Below are 5,789 nucleotides of genomic sequence, written 5' to 3'. Positions count from 1 at the left end.
GCATTAAAGCGCGTGTGCACTTTTCAAAAAAAAAAAATTTACAAAGCACGTACGTGCTATTTAAAAGTAAATTTAAAAGGCTTTAAATAGCGCATGCGTGCTATAGTGCGCATGCACTATAGGGCACACGCACTATTTAAAGCTTTACATTCTACCAAGCCTAATGTTTGGCTTTGCCTTGGGGATCTAACCCAAAGCTTTGGAGTCTATAAACTGGTCTGAGATGTGTTTTGCTGCAAACATACAAAAAATGATTGATTTTTCTTGTGTGCTCTCCTTCCAGTTTCCTCGTGGTTGAGCATTGATAAAATCAGGTTACATAACATTGTAGGTCTCTGTGTTAGCTACACAACTATATAATTTTTTTTTTATTTGAACTATTTCAAGCCTTTCATCTATAATTTCTTTTCAATGTATGCCCATTTTTTGTCAAAAATCAACATGTACTAATTGGGCTGTAGATTTTAGCTCATTCATCGAATTTTGTAAAAACTTAGTTTTTTAGACACTAGACTCCATTCTACAAACTTTGAAAAAAAGAAGTTTTGATTTTAGATTAGTTTTCAATCATTTCTAGGGGGAGCACACAGATATTTCACGTTTTTGGGATGTGTCTGATTAAAAAATTCATTAAAAAAAATACACATTATAAAATTATCCAAAAAATCTGGGATAAACTACATAGTGTTAGGTAACTTTTGACCGGAGTGATTAAAGATTTTCAAAAAAAAAGTTAAAATTTTAGGGGGGCCACACTTTGTACTATGTTATGTTTTTCTGGAATAAACAGTACCACTTTTTGTGGCCCCCTTTTTTGAGGACCTAAAACTAAACCATTTTGAAAAACAATTAGTAGTTTAGAAACTAGATTCAGAGGACTATGACTTTTGTTTTTGTCATATCTTAAAATTTTGAGCGTAAGTATTTTCAAGTTCTTGTTGAAGTCTAGAAATTGGTGATTTCAGGAAAAAACTGTCCACTTATACCCCCCTTTTGGCACCACAACTTGGTGCACTTACCCTTTAGCAAAAAAAAGTGTAATTAACATCCAGACATAGGATATTGAATTCTTTGAGACCAATTAAAGGAATATGAATGCAAGAATAAAACTAGAAATTTACATTAAAATTTGATATATTAATCAATGCCTATTATATTCCACACTTCACAAACTAACCCAAACACCAAACCAAGCCCAACTCTTTATGAGTGGAGATATAGAGAACATTGCATGGTAATGTATAGAACTGTGGTTTGAATAAATGATACGATTTCATAGCAGGTTCCTTGTTTCAATTTCTACTTTCCTCATCCACTTAGGATTCTTCATACTTCTCGTCTCTTACACAAAGTGAGACTATAATAGCTCTATAGAAATCTTGTTAATCATTGTAACAAGTATTTTAAAATAAAATGTTCAACTTTAATGAGTTAAATATTTATCAAAAAAATATCTTTCAATATTTTTAAAACACACACACAGATAGATATATATATACTAATCAATAAATTATAATAGATCTCCATCAAATCCATTTGTGTAAATTCCAAAACAAAAACTCATGTTCTTAAAGTGGATGCATGAAAAAAAGAAAACAGAAGGCACACCACGGGCTTCAAGCAAACCTTTTGACTCACCTCCAATCCTCTGCAAATCTCTATGCATCAATCTTGTCATTCACATTTAAAAGAAGTGTAATCTCGACACAAACTTCCCCATTAAATAAACCAAACACATCCCCAATCAAACAGCTTCTATAAGCAAAACCATGACAAATTGAATTCAAAACAAGAAGGAAGGCCAAATAAAAGAACATGAACAATCTCAACATGATTCCCAAATCGAACAGGTGGACTCAGAGTTCTCGGTGGAGGATGGATTGCCATGTCTGTCACTTGTGGATTGCTCAAGATTCTCCATCGTACTCAAATGGTAGATGATATATAGAATAATGAACAATTCAGTCATTTTTATGTTATTTATCTTGGGTCTCTAGTTTTTATTTTTTATACTTGGGTTTTTCTGTGTCTTCTCAGCAATTCATGCTAGAGATCATTTGAACCACATGAAATAATACTCAGAGGAATGGATTGTAAGTGTTGGAGTGTAAGATCGATCTTCGATTGCTGTGGAGAATGGAATATAAACGCAAGTGTGCAAACCTTGTGAGGTGCACATGTCTGTACTTTTTCTGAATGTTATGGGAAGAAACTCGGACATATTGTGCTCGTCTTTAATGGCACCGTCTATGGTGTAGTATAAGTATTTAGATTATTAACATTTCATACAGGTGCATATAAATTGGTCCACAGCTACTGTCATCTTGAACTTACAAGATTATAATCAAATGGATAATCAAATGAACTTTCCTAGATACAGGTGCATATAAGTTGGTCCGTAGCCACTGTCATCTTCAACTTACAAGATTATAATCAAATGAACTTTCCTAGATATAAGTGCATATAAGTTGGTCCGTAGCCACTGTCATCTTGAACTTACAAGATTATAATCAAATGGATAATCAAATGAACTTTCCTAGATACAGGTGCATATAAGTGGGTTCTTAGCCACTGTCATTTTGAACTTACAAGATTATAATCAAATGAATAATCAAATGAACTTTCCTAGCAATTGGAGAACAATAATGTACACTAGATTTTCATTGGGATGATTACAAATATGATTAAAATGGAATGAACTTTCCTAGCAATTGGAGAACAATAATGTACACTAGATTTTCATTGGGATGATTACAAATATGATTAAAATGGAATGAGTACAAGTATAGTTTAATTGTATTGTCTCTTTTGTTAGATTTTATAAGGGTTAGTTTGGGAATTGTCTATCATAAATGAAAACTTATCATCGGAAAATAATATGTCTAAATGCATAAGTTGTCGAGATTGTGATTGAGATCTCTATAGTTTTACAAGATAAGAGTCACAAATATATTTTTTAATGTATTGTATTTTTGGGGTTGCTATTAGTAGGAGTAAGTTGTCTATGATTAGAAATTAAGATTGTGAAATTGAAATAGTTTTTTATTTTTATTTTTCAAAAGTCTGAGTTGCTAGAAAGTTATCTTGAGAATCCAATTAATGTTAAATGCTGGTATGATTTTTTTTGGATTCATCATATTCTTATTGTGTTAAATAGGCATCATTAATGATAGAAGATTGATCTACTATTTTAAAAATTATTTTTACACAAAAGTAATTAAAGATGGTCGAATAATAGAAAAATACTATAATTAGCATACATGTTCTACTTTAAAATTATTTTATTTGCTACATATATGGAGACATAATATTTATGTTCTACTCATGCTGGAAATAATGTATTTTCTTGAGTCATCTAATTTCCACAATCCTTAATGGTAGAGTTCTACATTTCTAGTTTAAACTGTGATATTTTTAATTATAAATGTTTCAAACCATATACATGGTCCAGCATCAAGATGAACGTGATAGCAAGTTATTAGAAGTAGTATGATAGAAAAACATATTATTTCTCCCTCGTTGTCACTTTCATCCTAATGATGGATCATATAGTATGATCTAAAATGTCAACAAAGAAAAATGTCACACGAGTTACACTTTAAATATAGAACTCTATTACATTTATTACTCAATATTAATATTTCCACATGCTAGCCATTGTCAAATTCATGATTAAAGAGAAGAGCTTTTGTTACCACATGCATGTCACTATACTACATGCTTTATTGCCACAATTAAAATCATCTCTAGCACTATTAAATGTGAATCATTAGTTCCTAAATATTTGAATTATTTTAACCATTTTCGTACATCTATAATGAATTGAACTCATATTAAAATATGTTTTTGTAAGTGTGGTGATTAGTCATTTTACATATAATTAATGAAATGCGATTATAAATTTATGTGTTGATAAAAATAATAATTATCATCATTAATGACACAAAGCTGAGGTAATCTCAACGAGAAAAACCATAAGTTACCCTTGCTAAGAGTAACACACAGAAGCTTAATCAAATACAAAACAAGGAACACAAGGCTATATGCAAAAATTCAATAAATGTAATTATTTAAATTCACATATAAAAATAGCAATATGCTCGGGTGTGAAGCCTTATGGGTTCAGGCCTTATATACACTAGCAAATTTGGACCTATTTTTCGACGTGGGTTGGTCAAAAATTTGACACTTAAATGTCAAAAAACAACGTCAGTAGAATTGCGTCAACATTTTGACGCACTCCATGGTTTCCCGTCAAAAATTAACCCCATCTATATCACATAACAATGTCAGAGAACTAGTTTAAAATGTTGAAATATCGATGCAAGACAAAGATGATTCGATGGGTTTGTCATACCATAAACTTCAGACCTCATCAAAATATTGACAATAGCTAGAGATGATTCGATGGGTTTGTCATACCATCGATGATAGTCCTCGTTGAAATATCAATGACAACCAAAGATGATTCAATGGGTTTTCATACCATCAATGACAGGCCTCATCGAAATATTGATGATAGGTAGAGTTTTAAAGAAAAAAATAGTCTCACTGTAGGGAAAGTGCACAAAGTTGTGGTGCCAAAAGGGGGTATAAGTGGACATCTTTTCCTAAAATCTGCAAATTTTGAACTTCAACAAGAATTTGAAGATAGTTACGCTCAAAATTTTCAAATATGACAAAAACAAAAGTCGTAGTCCTTTGAATCTAGTTTCTAAACTACTAATTTTTTTCAAAATGATTTAGTTTTAGGTCCTCAAAAAAGGGGGCCACAAAAAGTGGTACTGTTTATTCCAAAAAAACATAACACAATACAAAGCGTGGCCCCCCTAAAATTTTAACTTTTTTTTGAAATTATTTAATCGCTTTGGTCAAAAGTTACTTAACACTATGTAGTTTATCCCAAATTTTTCGGGTAATTTTATAATGTGTATTTTTTTTTTAATGAATTTTTTAACTAGACACATCCCAAAAACATGAAATATCTATGTGCTCCCCCTAGAAATAATTGAAAACTAATCTAAAATCAAAACTTTTTTTTTTCAAAGTGTGTAGAATGGAGTCTAGTTTCTAAAAAATTAAGTTATTACAAAATTTGATGAACAAGCTAAAATCTATAGCCCAATTAGTACATGGTGGTTTTTGACAAAAAATGAACATACATTCGAAAGAAATTATAGATGAAAGGCTTGAAATAGTTCAAATTAAAAATAAATCATATGATTAGATAGCTAAGATAGAGGCCTATAATGCTATGTAACTTGATCTTATCGATACCCAACCATGAGAAATCTTGAAGGGGAGCACATAAGAAAAAATAATGATTTTTTGTATGTTTGCTGGAAAACACATCTCAGGCCTATTCATCAAATCCAAAACTTTGCGTTGGATCTCCAAGGCAAAACCAAGCCTTAGGCTTGGGTTTAATTAAGGTTTAAATAGCATGTGCGCCCTATAGCATGCATGCGCTATTTAAACCTCAGTTCTAAATAGCGCGTGCATGTTATAGGGTGCACGCACTATAGTGCGCATGCACTATCAAGATCCAAGTTGCAAAAGAGAACTACGTGGGTGGGGGATAGGGGAATGGCTATGTGTGTGCATGAAATAGATAAAGAGAAAGTAGGAGATAGGAGAGGGGAGAGAGTATAGGATGGGAGAGAGAAAGTTAGAAAGAGTAGGGGTGGCAAAGAGAGTATAGGATGAGAGAGAGAGAGAGAGAGAGAGAGAGAGAGAGTAGGGGTGGAAAAGAGAGGAAGTGTGAGAGAGAGTAGGGGTGGAAAAGAGAG

This window comes from Cupressus sempervirens, chromosome 4, assembly GCF_028749045.1.
Source record: "Cupressus sempervirens isolate cs-2001-9-10 chromosome 4, ASM2874904v1, whole genome shotgun sequence".
Classification (NCBI taxonomy): Eukaryota; Viridiplantae; Streptophyta; class Pinopsida; order Cupressales; family Cupressaceae; genus Cupressus; species Cupressus sempervirens.
The sequence above is the reverse complement of the archived record's forward strand: the minus strand, read 5'-3'. Positions refer to the sequence as shown.